Here is a 15,162-nt window from a genome sequence, read left to right on the forward strand (position 1 = left end):
TGCTTTGAAAATAGATGGTTGGGAGACTGTCAATGGACTGAAAATGGAAACATTATAGCTCCCTCTTCTTATATCCATTCTTACCTGTTGTCACCGAGCCTTCAAGGGATTGAAAAGAAGAAGAAGAAAGTGGAGTTAAAGGGGGAAAAGTGGGAAAACGAGAGCTACACAACTTGAGAGCAGAAAAGGTTTTAAGGGAAACGCATCCAAACACAAACATTTCAAAACGCCTTATGTCAAAGTGTTTCCTTCACCAGCAGAATAGGGTGGTCAGAAAGAACAGCCACGTCTTCCAGAAAGACTTCAAATGATCAGTATCTAATTGCATCTCTTTAAAAATGTCCAGTGTAAAAATGTCACAGACCTACTCAGCCACTCTGCTCCAGGAGTCCCTGCGGGGCTCACTCAAGGCAGGATGGGGGGATTTGCTCTGGCACTCCCAAAGCTGGAGATGAGAAAATAGAGCTCCCACTGCAGTGAGATTGTTTAATACACACTCTCTATCATTCACCAGTGCAAGTTTAAGCAGCACATAAGCCACTTTGACACAGCAATATATCATTCAAAAACAAAACCTATGCACTCTGTACCCGGCATGGGCGGATGGATAGCTCATCAGAGGGAGAGAGAGTCTTTCATCAGCTGCCTTTCACTGGGTGATGACAATAATCATTTCAACACAGAGTACACAACCTAGAGTGATGAAGGCAGCAGAACACATCTGGCCTGATCTCTTTAATACCGAATATTTTAAAAACCTGAGAACATTTGTCGCGGTGGTTCAACACAATGCCTGAGCCCTAGGAGAAAAGGTTACATTTATTAAAGGAAGAGCCAGGAAAAAGGAAGACAAACTGCTTGTGACAGAAAAGCGTGGCTTGTGCCGCAACCAGCTCCAGCTGTGCTAGTAACTCCACACTGGGGATGTCAAAAGGCCAAAAAGATTTTACAGCTTTTGGCATCTGATACAAAACCGACCAAAGTCAATGCAAAGCTCCCATGAATTTCAATGAGCTCTGGCTCTGTACGACACAGTTGCACCCACCATGTGCTGCTCTCCACAGCAATATTCAGTTCTGAGATGCTGCTTATCTTCAGGGCATAGCAAAATGCTGCACAAAGGTTGCCAGCATCATTACCACAGGTTACTGAGTGAGAAATGGGTGCAGAGAAGTGAACTTGCTTCACCAGGATCACCAAGAAGATTCAGAGAGAAGCCACACCTGGAAACAGAAGAACTCTGAGCCCATAGGTAGCATTCAATTGCATTTGCTTTGGTTCCAGCCACAAAACAAGCTGCCAGGGCTGGAGGGGCTTTGCCAAGTGTCATATTCCTTGGTAACTCCCAGGTCCCACACGTGTGTGATCCAAGAGTTCACAGATACATCCCAGCCACAGCCTGGATGGGCAGTTTTGGTCTAGAGCTCAAAGACAGCTTCCTGATTGCCCCCTGCATTCTAACAGCACACCTGAGAGGGATGTAAAGACCTCATCCACCTTCTGTGCTGGGCAGTGAAGGGCTGGGGATATTGGAGGACAGGCTGGGACACAGGGACATGGCTTTGCCTGTTCTGCACTTCAGAGCCAGTGATACACAGGAGAAAACAGCCTGTCAGGAGCAGGAAAATGCTCCTCAGCATCTGAAGGAAACTCAGTGGATGTGCACACACACAGGTCCTGGGACATTTTTTGTTTCATGTGAAGTACAAATAATGTTCCAAAGGCATCACTGTTTGCATGGCCTGTTTGCATGCAAGTTAAATGGCAATGGGAACAGTTCAGGTTCTTGATTGGCCTTTTGGTAAGTAGGAGAACCTCAGCAAGACTAATGAGAAAGCCCTAAATTAGAGCAAAATTCCATCTTTGAGTTTCTCCAAGGATTTCTTAGCAGTGTCATCCGTATACAGACCTGTTCTCTGCTGAGCAGCAGGAGTCTTTCAGTTTCTGGATTCGACACAGCTTTTACTAAAAATTCGCTTTTAAAAAGTCTTCTAAAAGCACAGCTAAAAATGGATTAAAAATTAATTAGTGTATTAACATGCTGGTCAGAAAAAGAGAGATGGAGAAGGGCATAATAAAGATAATATCAAGAAACAAAGCTAATTGCCAGCCTGGGAGAACCATGTGGCACATTCCTAGTAAGCTGTCTGTCTTAAACCCTCTGGATCAAAAAGTGATTAATCCTACAGACAAATGTAGCCTTGATGGTAGAGATACACAAAATCCCTTAACCAGAGCGAGGCGGTGTTACACTCACTGCTCTGAAGGCCTCAATTAAAGGGTCTTTAGCTCCAGCCCCATTATGGTCCCTGACATACCAAGAAGCCCCCTCCTCGGGGCAGCCCACTCTGAGCCTCAAAAAAAACCCCATGCTCTTGGCATTGCCTGGTGCTGCCCAGCCAAGCTTTAGCCCAGTCCTGGCTGGAGCAGGGAGGAGCAGGCACCTGGGCAGCACCCAGCACCTCACATCTCCTGCAGCCCCCAGAGCTCTGCAGGCAAAAATCGGGGGGTTGGGAAGGAGCAGCAACAGTGGGGGCTGCAGCAATCTTCAGCCTTCAAGAGAACCCAACACAGGAGCAAAACCAAGAAGAGGACTCAAACTGGAGGGATTTCTATCGCCTCATTTCTACCCAGAACTGCAGCTTTTTTACTGGATTTCTTGCCAATAAGAGCCACGTCCCCATGGGATGGCACCAGGCTGATACTTGGGCAGTTTGTCCCCCAGAGACCATGGGGTGAAATCTCCAGCCTGTGGCTCCAGCCTGGCCACAGGGGCAGCATTTGGGAAGCCTGAACTGACCAGGACTCCATTTGCTGCGTTAGATCTGACTCCTTATTACAGTCTCACATTATCTTGTGCTCAGCAACAGCCATCAAACCATGCTAAGCAAAAATGTTTTCTACAGCACACTTCTGATCTCTGCCTTATTATCTCCAAGGCTGCCTCCAGAAACATTCCCTTTTTCATTTGTGGTTTTGGATGCTCTTTGGTGCTGTTGACTCTGAGCAGCCCTGCAGAGTCCATAGGGGCAGTTTGGGGGGTGGTTTGCTGTGCATGGGCTCCACATCACCTTCCTGACTGCTGCACCTCTGCCTGGAAACACAGCCCCAAGACAAATTACACTTGGTTAGACAGAGCTCACAGAGAGCACCTTTTCTTAAAAAAAAAAAAAAAAAAATGTTTTGAAATTGAAATTATATTAGATGCTTTTAAACTTGTTTTGCAGTTTTGCAACACCAAACTCCTGAAAATTACATTTAAGGAACCAGAAGATCTCTTGTTAAATGCACCTGAACAAGAAACATTCTCAAATTATTCACACGTTTAATAAGTATTTACATTTAGAAGAAAAACAAGACATTTTATGGAAAATCTATTTTAAGAGCTGTTTCCCTCTTTTAAAAACACCAAGAGTTTTCTGACCATCTCTGCTAGATTTTGTACTCACTGCATCTCCTTTCTAGTTTATTTCACATTATGTTAAGTGAGCACCCATCAGTACATCACTGGTGCAATGCACTAAAAGGCTTTAGAAAACACATCACACTAAAAGTAGGGCTGCTAGAAAATGCTCTAGGCACTATATGGCAAAATACAGGACTGAAAGTCTTTCCTGAAACCAGACATCAGTTAAACAGGCTGTTCTCTTGCCAAATCTCAGCCTCTTGGCTCCCACCCTGCCTTTTGGTGCCAGGTGCAGGCTGCTGAGGGGTGTGTGGCCATGGCACAGGGCAGGCAGGGAGCTGGCACAGCTGGCACAAGCCACACCACATGGGTGACCCACCTGCACCCATCTGTGGGCAACCCCATGGCCTCTCTCCCCAGCCAGCAGCAGCACCCATGCTTCTCTCCTCTGTGGGTCCTCCTCAGCTGTGGATGCTGAGGAGTGTTTGGTGGTGGCTCCAGGCTCCCTCAGCCACCTCTCACAGTTATTCTCAGTGCTAAAGAAATGCTTAAATATTAATACAGCGAGTGAAAACACAGAAATGTGGAAAAAGTCTCAGTGAGTGCCTTCGTGGATTGAAAAATTAGGGTGTGAGCTGTGTGGCTGTGCTAGGGCTGCTCAGAGATATGAGGCTCATACACCTGAGTTCAGGGGGGTTTGAGCAAACAGCCTCAAAAATGGGGAGAATCAGCCCCGTGTATTTGGTGCCAACATGAGAGGTAATTGGTGTGAAAAAAAAAAAAGAGATCATTCAAATGTTTCACTCCACTTGCCAACTGAAACCAAAATTCCTGTGCTTATAAATAAGATCCTGGCTCTGTACAGTGTGAGACCCTGAACTTCCCTGCAGCACCGTGCTATTTCACATCCCAAACACTGCTCATCTACTGAACCAACTGGAAAAGACAGTGGTTCCCAGGGGAAGAGGGCAGGGAGTAAATACCTTCCTGACCCCTACAGTTGCTCATTTTATGCCGTGAAACATGAAATTTGATTACTCTTATCATTAGCTTAGCTCACATAGCTACAAATGTTATTAGTAGCCATAAAATTATCGAGGCCCTTTTAAAATCCATTTTTAAAGAGTGTGTGACACGTATTAGCAGATCTGAAATCCTGATTTCAGATACCCTCACTCGAACATCAGAAACAAAATGTCGAGCTAAGCAGCAGTGACAGGGCTTGAGAAGCACTAATGAAGAGCTGTGCCATTGCCTAAGAGAAACATTACACATTATTAACACATTAGCCCACTAAGGCACTGTGCCAGCTGTAATAAGCAACCAATTTGGCATGCTAACTTAGACACACAGGACCATTCAGAAAATCTTCCTCTCTTTTCTTTTTTTTTTTTCCCTTTCCAGTAGACAAACACATGGTGCAACCTGTTCCCAGCTCACTAATGCCCAAAACATCACTGATTAGCTGTGCCCTAATTCCTGCACACGCTTGGTCACTGGACTATTAATACTTTGACACCAATCTTTCTGATGCAGGGTTCAGTTCACAAATTGCCTACATATATTATCCTTGCATGGGAGTGTGGGAGGGATAAATCATATTCATTATTCACATTCATGAAATTCCAAACACATGGGAAGTACTGATGGTGTCCTTGGGGAACTAGAAACAGCTTGTCAGAGATATCCAAGTAAAAGGGGTGCAAAATCAATTATGAAAGGAGGTGTTTCCTGCTCTAACAAGCTAATTACTGTACATCAAGTCACAAAGGGAAAACTGATGCTTTTTATTTTTTTAATGGAGGTGCTGTCAGATTAAATCAACTTGGCAGGATGACTGAGTTTAATGTATTCCCTCAGCTGATGCTCTCTTTAACATATTTACATATGCAAACATGTTAATTCTCTGTTGGAATCCATGAAATAGGACTGACAGGGCAGAACCTAACAAAATGGTTACGTGACCCCACTCCTGCAGCTTGTTTACATCATTTACATACACTGACAACTCCAGCTCAGACTGAGACTTATTGCTCGGGAGTCACCCCTCTGAAGGCAGGAGCATCTCAACAGGGAAATGACACATCCCTGCTGCTGGAAGGATCCATTTTAGGAGGCAAACCAAAGGTATAAATTGCTAATGAACTCTTCTCTTCCTGTCCAGCACAGCCAGCAGAACTGTAGATGGCTGATTCCCCCTGGGATAAGAAATAGGTGAAGCCAGGGTATTTGTTAGATGGCTTCCAGGTTATCTGCCAGGAGCACACAGCTGCCTCATGCTGCCTTTTCCCCAGCAGGGATCAGAGCAAGGTCTGCTCACTGCCCACCTCTCCCAGCCCCTCATCCAGCTTGCACCCAGCAGGGCTCCCTGGCTGCCCTCGGGGCTCCTGCCCAGTGCTTGCCTAGGATGAGTGTGATGCAGCTCAGCTTCTCTGTATCCACCTCTCCAGCCTTCCTACCTTCCCTCACAGGCCCAAAAGCCAGCAGTCAGCAAAAGCTCCCTGTGCACACAAGCCTTTGCATCAGGCAGTGACACTCACCTGTATACACACCACAAGTGTGTAGGGGCCAGAGGGGATCCACCCAAGACTACTGAGGGAGCTGGCAGATGAGCTCACGAAGCCTTTATCCATCATCTTCCAACAGTCTTGGTTAACAGGGGAGGTCCCAGGTAACTGGAGGCTTGCCAGTGTGACACCCATGTGCAAGAAGGGCAGGAAGGAGGATCTGGGGAACTATAGGCCTGTCAGCCTGACCTTGGTACCCAGAAAAATTATGGAGGGTTTCATACTGAGTGCAATCATTGCAGAACAGCCAGGGGATAAGGCCCAAACATGTGACCTGCCTAATGGACGAGGGGAAGGCTGTGGATGTTGCCTATCTGGACTGTAGTACTGAGGGACAGAGTTTAGCACTGCTCTTGGTATAGAATGTTTCCATTCGCTGTTGTCTAAAAATTAAATTTTTTTTCATGCACCCTTCTGCTCTGGAGGCCAGGGGTTACACCCTACCCACACAACACCACCTACAAGCAGACACCCCAAGAGCAGTGTACAGATGAAGGCATCCAGCTGCTTCCTTGGCACAAAGCCCTCCCCAGTGCCAGGTCACAGGGAGGGTCTGCGTTGCCTGACGTGCCCAGGAGCCCTCGCCCAGGGGTGCCAGCCTGTTCCCTGCCTCAGCACAGTGCCAGCAGAGTGCTGCAGAGGCTGCTGGATCAAGGAAAGGTCACATCACCCCACATGCCTGTGGTATAGAGAACCACTCTTAGGTCTCCCGAACTTTACAGAATGGGTTCAGCAGGAAGAATTTTGGTGCTTTGAGCAGGCTCTCCAAAGGTGGAGGCCAAACCCCCTGCAACCAAACAGCTCTCAGGGGCAGTACAGGGCTGTGCTCTGTGCTGGCTGCAGCTCTGCTGATGGGTGTTTGCAGGCTCCAGCATGATGGCTGCACCCAGCTGTGTCAATCTGTTTCCACCTCTGAGCTGACTATAGCTGAAAGACAGATGACCTGTTATATATTTTCTTACTTTTAACTATTCCCATATGATTGGAGTTTCTGGGATACAGATAATAGGTTCACTCTTGAAGTCTTTATCAGGCCCAGGTTGTCACTGGTCCCTACAACACCAGGTGTACAGGGGAAGATTAGAACTAGCAATCAGATTTCCATTTGTTCAGAGCAAAGGCAAGAGAAATCTCTATACTCAGAGGTGGTAACAAGCTGCTTTCCACTATATTCAGTGGGCAAAGCTTTGCTCTAAACAAGCTGGAGCATCTCACACTGCACACCACCTACTTGCAGAGCAAGCCAGAAGAGAAAGCTGTGTTTTCCAGTGGGTGTTTCATCTCAGACAGTATCACATTGCTCCTTCAAATGAGGAATAATCAATCTCCTTATTCAATCAAAACTCACAGCATAGCTCTGCTTAAGTGCAAAGGGAGTAAGGATTCAAAACCTCAACCAAGATGAGCCAAACATCTGTTTGTTTGCTCTTTGTCTTCTCTCCTACTGAGTAATCATGGGCAATGGTAGGGAAAATATGTCATTCATGAAGTGTATTGCTGTCCTTGAAGCTGTTCAGCTCCTTCTTGAGGAAAATGCACAACCTATGTCTTACCCTCAGATGGATTCACTCACTTGTGGAATTTATCCCTTGATACCATTGTCTGACACAAGCTTTCCTTCACACACACATCTGCAGACAGCAATTTCCTATTACAGATGCTGCCCATCACCTACATGTTCCTTTCTTCCACTCACAAGGAACTCAGATGTAAGCACTTCAGAGCAACTTGGGCCAGCCAAAGGAGTCCAGCCCCAGCTTGCCTGTGGTTTAGCACAGCCCCAGAGGCAGAATCCAGATGACAGTCCTGGCCAGCAAGCTGAAACCCAGGCCAAAAAGGCACCACAGAGCCTTTTTCTCCAGGCTCCATCTTCCTGGTGCTCCCTGATAGCTCTCTGCATGGATAGAAAGGGAAGTGATGTTTATTCTGAGAGGCAGTCCCTGCAGGGAGGTAGGATGGCTGAAACCTCCACAAATTCAGCCCAGAGCAGCATGAATGTTTCCAGGCAGGTGGGAGCTGATGTCAGGTGCACTGTGCAGGGGGAAGCAGGAAAATGGGAAATGAAGGGAGTGTGAGTGAGCTGCTGGCTGGCTGAAGACCCTGCATTGGCCCCACACGCTAAGATACACTCTCCAATGAAGTCTGTCTCCTCAATAAAGGAGAAAATGGAGAAGATGGAGACATCTGCTGGGAAGCTGTCAGGTTTATTAGATACATGAGGGTTTGGGGATGGAGCAGCAAGAGGGTCTCGAGGAATCTGAGCTCAAAGAAACAAAGGCAACTTCAAAAGCCACAAGTAGACCAGCAGAATCACTTAACAACAATAATTTTTTGCTGGCAAAACGATTGAAAACACCTGAGAATCAAAACAGGATTCAACCTATCCCCTTGCCTGGGATTGCATCTGCTATTGATTCTGGGCTCTAGATCTCAGGAAAGCTCCTCCGTAAACTCCTGACACCGGCTGCTACAAGTGATCCCAGATGTGGAAGGATTTATGGCATCCCCAAGCTCCAAAATATGTGCAGATTAAAGACTGTACTAATTCTAAAGCTAGAGGGAGATAGTGCTCACTGCCCCTCAGTGCCAGGCTGGCCCAGCAGTGCTGCTGACTGGCAAGGCTCAGCCTGGGGACCCTGGAGCTGAGGCAGCTCATGGAATCCCTCAGTGTTCACCAGTAAGGACTGGGAAAACCGTGTGTATAAATGCTCTGTTGCACTCCTTGTGAAATGGCTTAGCATATCTATCAGGAGAATTGCTGCAAATTACAAATTACCCACCATTAATGGTCCTGACCCAGAAGGGCATTTTCTCATGACTTGAACTACCTTGCCCTGGCAGAGAGGAAGGGATGAGCACCACTATGTCACCCACTGGAGGAGTCTGTGTGCTGGGTCAGCACTGTAACCCATCAGACCTCCAATACACCCTGTATCAGCATTGCAACTTTTCCCTTCAATTTCATCCCACAAATCTTGTAAAGGGATCCTGCAGCAGAAATGGGGAGCCTGAAGGCAGAAAATGAGCAATAACTGTGGAGGAGGGGAAAATGTGGGAATTTTACCCTTTGCAAAGCAAAAAAAGCAACCTGGTCCAGTTAATACCAGGGAAACAATTTGCATTGACTCCAGTGGGGCTGAGATCAGCCCCTTTATGCTGCCAGAATAAATGGGACTGTTCAGAGTGGTAAATATCAGGTCAGCTGCAGCCAGAGAAGGCAGGGTTGTTTCTGTGGCAGAAGGCAGGTGTGTATCCCCTCACTGAGTGTACCTGTGAGTATCAGTGCAAGCAGCAGCATCACTGACAGCAGATTGATGGCACGATTTCTTTGTTATTTGTCTTTAACAAAGCAGTAGTCTTTAAAGTAAAGAGATTCAAATCTACCTGCTTGGAAAGCTGGGTGTGCAGCCATGCACTGGGGCTTGATTTTGGACTGTGAATACAGCAAACCTAGCTGCTAGCTTGTGCTCACAAACATCTCTGTGAGGGCTCAGAACTGATGATCAATATGTTGTCTGTTGTGGTAAACAGACATTTTTAAAAGATTCCTGCTTTATAGTCCACAGAATAATTTTATTTCGATGCCTATTAAATAATGATAGATTTTATGACAGCAAATGTAAGATCTATCATGTGACTGGGATTAACTTTTGCTGATAATCTAATATCTGACCCTATAGCAAAGCAACTAGTGCTTCATGTCTCCCCTGCAGCATCCACCCCTCTTTCCCAGCCTGAGCTCAGGGCAGCCTCCTGGGCTGGATCCTTCCTTCCCTGGGGACCTTTACCAGGCTGCTGCCAGCTTGTCCCATGCAAAGGAGAGTGAGCACAAAACCACACTGGCATCCCTCACATTTCTAAATAGTTGGGGGATGAGGGTGGAACAGAAACCACATAGATTTTCAGGATATTCCAGAGGACCAGATCCTGTTCTTGTGTTTTAACACAGGGATTGGTTGCAAGATCCTGTGCATGCTCAGGTAACAACAACTCACAGGTGTTCTCATGCTTTCTTGACACACAATATGAACCTTGGGCAGAGTGTTTTCACCTGGGGTTGTGTCTCCCAGCTGTGTAGTGGCACGAGGTACCCACCCAAGCTGGAGACCAAAACATCAGAACACTCCTCTTTAGAGAAGAACTTCACCTTTTCCTACCAGGTGAGAGACAGAGTAAGAATAAGTAGCAGATACAATAAGCTTCTAATTAACAGATTATCAGAGCTCATCAAGAGAAAGGCAGCCTCCCAAAACCTGCTGCTTTGGGTGAGTAGCACAGCTGCCACAGAAGGTTTTAAAACTGCCAGACCAAGCCCTAGGTGAGCTGTTTGAAGCCCCACAGATGCCTGCACCATTCTGAGTGATGTTTTCTTTTGCTTCCACAGCCTCTTAGGTGAATACTTCATAAAGCTGTTACAGTCAAGAGTATTAAACAGCTGCTCAAGCCCTTCAGAAAAAGCAAAGCTCTGCAATGATTAATAAATACTTGTGATGTGCTACCAAGATGAAAGAGAAAACTGCTCCCCTTCAGTAGCATACAGTAAGTACATCAAACAAAATCTTTTAAATGTATCAAATGCTGATGTCATGAGGGGTATATAAGCTGTCCACAAAATTAAGGTCATGGGGTTCTCTTGCTAGGTACCATCCCACTGAAATGATAAACGTTTTGGACTTGCATGAGCTAGAGGAGGCAGTTTCCACTGAGAGTGGAAACTAATTTTTCATTGTCTTAATGCTGTGTCAGAAATCTCTCCCTCCCTGAATATATGTGCACAATCTGCATCGGGCAGAGCAGAGTTGGGTCATATGGTCAGAGACCCTCTCTGAGCTGGGGCACAGTGTGAGCACCCTCCTAGCCAGGGCAGTGCTGTGTCTGACTCAGCTTAGCTTCCTAGCACACCCAAATCAGGGAGGCCACCCAGGAAGCTCTTAGAACTGAGTCAAACGTGGCAAGGCTCCCCTTTTGGACCCTCCTGGCTTCCCTGAGGGAGGAAGGGCAGAGAGTGGGATGCTCAGATTGCCCCAGCCACTTCTGGGGCAAACATTTACTTTAGATTAAGTGACATGTAAAGGAGCCCTCTCTGGCTGGCTGCTAGGGTTGATAGTTAAATATTTATAACGTCCAAATTAGCATAGTGAAAGCTCAATTCATCAATTTGTTCTGGTCTGTTTGTAAGAAGAGGAGGGGTTATCAGGCACCCCACAGGAGACGCAGCCGTGGGTGGGCAGAGCAGACACGCCACCTCCATCGTGGGTCCACACCGTGGTTCCCTGCTGGCACTGAGAGCTGTTGCCCTGGCTTTCTCCTTCGGCAGGGTCAGGGAAGAGGCCATCTGCAGGGCAGGGCCGTGGGGATCCCTCCTCTCTCCCAGCCCCACCTGCCCCGTGGGCAGCCCCAGGCTGCTGGGGAAGCTGCAGGGAGCAGCCCGGCCGGGCAGGGCCAGCCTGGGGCTGCCTGCGCAGGGTCCGGGGAGGGTGTGGGGCTGCCCGGGAAGGGTTAAGGCTTTTCAGGCCGAAATCCCCCAACAGAAGGCAGGGTCAGCCTCGGAGCTGAAATCTAAGTGCTAATGACTGATGCCCTTCACCCCAGCGCTGCCTCCAAAGGCGAGTGCCCTGGATGAGCCGGGGCCGGAGAGCATTTAACATTTGAACTTCTTCCCGTCTGCAAGGCAGCAGGCCGTTGTGCACGGGGTCGCTGACCCCCAGCCCCGCTCCCCCCAGCCCCTCAGCTGCCTCCCAGCCCTAATTGAATGACAGATGGTCAGCGGCAGAGAGAGGGCAGGAGCAGGGCCCCACGCCCCCTGCACTCCTGCCCACGCACCCCCCGCACCGGCCGCCCCCGAGGCTGCCCGGTAGCTGAGAGCCCAGGGGAGATGGGGCAGTGGGCAGGGGTGGGTGTGGGGTGCTGCAGAGGGGGCAGCGTGGGGCCAGGGGCAGCCCTCTCCAGCCCGATCCCAGTACCGCTCCAGTCCTTCCCAGCCTTGCAACAAAACATCAATGAATTCGTGGGCAGCGCAGAGCAGCCAAGGCCTCCCAGTTCTTCTGGCGATGGAGAGCTGGGGAAGGCAAGGAGCTGGGCTGAGCTGCTGGGCCTCTACGGGGACATGGGGGAGTCGCCAGGAGTCTGGGCAGGGAAGGCAGTACTGGGGCCATCCCCTTCCCCTGCCTGCACCCTCAGGGTCTGCTCTCTCTCCCTCGTGCCTCAAGGCAGGGGTGCTGCATACGTCCTGCCCTGGGTGAAGGATGCCACAGGTGACAGGAGGGGGCCTCTCTGCAGCCACAAAGGGGACAGTGACACGGCTCTTGGTGGGGCTAGAACATGCTCCAGCCGGCAGCCCTGTCAGCTTCCTTCCCGAAAAAGCTGGGCAGGCCGGGATGGGCCCTTTGGGGGCAGGGGCAGCGCCGGCCGGCTGCCAAGAGCAGCCCCCTCTGCAGCCCGCTGTCCCTTTAACAGAGAGCCGTGATTCCCACAATTACTAGGATTACAAGGAAAGGGTTATCGATTTGCAGCCTGCACTGTGTGATCAGCGCCCAGGCAGCCCCCCCACCCCCACCCCAGCCCACCTCTCCTACTGTAAGCACGAAACCATTTATAAATGTTTTATTTCACTGATCGCGTCACCCTTGCTGCATAATAATAACCCCAGCAGCATGGCGATATATTCTCCCCACTCCCCCCTTTCCCTGCTCCCACAGCCTGCAAAAAGGCACCAACGTGTTATGCAGCAGCCCCTGATTTGTGTGTATGTTTTAATTACCGCCAGAGAAACCTGTACACAAGCATAAAAAAGGGTGAGGGAAAGGGAGAGCAGGCCCAGACGGCGGAGGCAATGGCAGCCTAATGCACCGCTGGCTGACAGCGACTTCCGCTCAGGCACCTTCTCCAGATCGAACCCTTCGATTGTAACTGAAACAATTTGCATACTGATTCCTCTCATAGCCTCCCGATCCATAACCAGCCAGGCAGCTATTCAAATGCAAGTAGCATCCCTAAATGCAAGGCTAGACTGACCAAAATGCGCTGTCCAACAAGCAGAAGGAGAAGAAAAAAACCCTTGATTGTTATTTCTATTTTTGTTCCTTTTAACCTTTAAAAGATTTAGCTGGAAGCTGTTTGTTTATGACTGGGGATGTAAGGGAGAGAATTGATCCTGGACTGGACTTAAAGATGGAGCAAAATGGGGCGCTGGAGAGATTTTTTTGGTTGTGTTTTTTTGCGTTGGTGTTTTTTTTTTCTTTTTCCTGTTTTTGTTTTTAACTAAGCCACAAACCGAGGCTTTTTTTGGGGGAAAGAGGGTCTGTCCTCTCTCCTACCCCCTTCTTCCACCAAAACCATCTCAGCTTCTGCAGACCCAGGGAATACACAAATTGCTGCCTGTGCCTCTGGTGCATGTTGGGCTGATGAAGAACGTGTAATTCTGGCTGTAAATTCTTGCGTTTAAGTTGGTCCAATAAAAGATCTCTCCTACACCTTGTGAGGGTTTGGTGCTTTATTTTTTTAACGGGACTGGCATGGCAGCCGCGGCGGTTGCCTTTTTTTTTTTTTTTTTTTTTTTTTTCCTTCTTTTTCTTCTTCTCGTTCTCATTTAAAATTATGCAGATAGATTTTTTTTATTTTTATTTTTCTCCTCCTAGGGGGCAAATCTAGGAGGCCAGCCCGCATCGGATGCCCGTCCCGGCGGCGTGCGGCGGACGGCGGGGTAAGCGTGCCCAGCGGGGCACGGAGCGGGCGGAGGGAAGCGGGCGGGGCGGGGCGCGCAGCGGCCGCGGGTGCGCAGCGGCGGCCGAGCAGGGAACGGGGGGGTGGCCCTGCTCCCGCGGAGCGGGATGGGCGCAGGATGCAGGGGTGGGAGACTGGTCCGGCTTCCTCCGCGGCCGCGGAGCGGGTTGTTTGCCGCCCTCCCTTGCAGCCCCTGGGCACCCACCGTGCCCGCTCCGCCGGCGTGTCCAAGGCGAGAACGGTCCCGGAGCTCCACCAGCCTCCATGTTTGGGGCTGTTCCTTGCTAAATTCACCGTGATTGTCCCCGCAATCGATCCCGATAATTTTCTGCAAAGAAAGGCCCCGGTTTTATTTTAGTTAGGATAAGCATCGTCACTACGGCTCTTGTGGATCAGGGGGGATCGATTGCGGGCTGGTTTCTCCGCAGGTTCGTGCGCTGGAGAGCCCAGCGGCACGGCTGCCTGAGCGTGTGCCTGCCGTGTAGCTGCACGCAGGGGCAGATGATGGGGATACGTAGATATTTTATTATTTATCCACAGCGAAGTGAAAGCTTTTAGGATGCCGTGGAGCTGGCTGGTTCCTCGTGTCTCTAAAATTCCCATTTGCTTCGGGCTGCGACCTGTTATTTGACCTTTAGACACCCCCGAAGACAGGAGAGTTTTCCATTCAAACCAGTCAGCGGTGGGGTGGCTGCGCGGTGCGGGGCCGGGCGCGCTCAGCCCTCACGTGGGTGCGGGAGCTCCGGGCGGGGGCTGGGGTGAGCCCAGGGTGACACGCGTTCATTTCTATTTCATTTGAAGACATTTGATGGTTGTAGATCTTTCTCTGGTTTGTTGCATCACCACAGCTCACTCCTTAAAACAGTAATTCAAGATGTAAGTAAAAGTGTTTTCATTTTTATTGATCCTGCTAACATCTTTCATTACCCAACACGTAACCACAACAAATGATTGCTCATTTGATACGGAGAATTTTATCGACGCTCTCTCCGGTCGGGGCGCGAATCCTAAATCCCGGCGGCGTTAGGCGCGGAGCGGAGCGGGGCCTTGCCCGGACACAGCTCCTGCCCTGCGGCCCGGTCCGGCTCCTGTCCGGCTGCCCGTCGGCGGGGCCCGGCCCTCCTTCCTCCTCTCTTCCCCTGCCGAAAAGCGGGTACCGGCTCCGGGGAGGGCACGGCAGAGCACCCGCCCCTGGCACCCGGCCTGACGGGGGTCTTGGGGAGTGCGCGGCCCCTGCCCGCCGATTTCGTTCCCCCGCAGCAAAACCCAACAAGTAGCGGGAGGCGAAACGGCGGCGCCGCCGGCCCCGCCTCGGGAGCGCCGGAAAGCCAGGCTCTCCCCTGACTCTATTTTTCCTTTTTTACCCCTTTTATTCCAATATAGTAAACAAAATTTAAAGAAAAAAAATTGCATTTTGCTAAAAAAAAAAATAGTAGTAATAATAATAATAAAACCAAATAGAAATCA

General features: G+C 49.4%; 1 long non-coding RNA gene across 2 annotated transcripts in view; it reads left to right on the top strand.

Moving 5' to 3' along the window:
• The window catches only part of LOC139800641 (uncharacterized), a 73,860-nt gene extending 58,780 nt beyond the window's left edge, over positions 1-15,080 (top strand). For both annotated transcript variants that reach the window (XR_011727856.1, XR_011727855.1), the window contains exons 4-6: positions 10,358-10,512; positions 13,611-13,675; positions 14,236-15,080. This is a non-coding gene — a long non-coding RNA (uncharacterized lncRNA). The remainder of the gene's footprint in view (positions 1-10,357; positions 10,513-13,610; positions 13,676-14,235) is intronic.
• Positions 15,081-15,162: the final 82 nt, after the last annotated feature.

Source organism: Heliangelus exortis, chromosome 11, assembly GCF_036169615.1.
Source record: "Heliangelus exortis chromosome 11, bHelExo1.hap1, whole genome shotgun sequence".
Classification (NCBI taxonomy): domain Eukaryota; kingdom Metazoa; phylum Chordata; class Aves; order Apodiformes; family Trochilidae; genus Heliangelus; species Heliangelus exortis.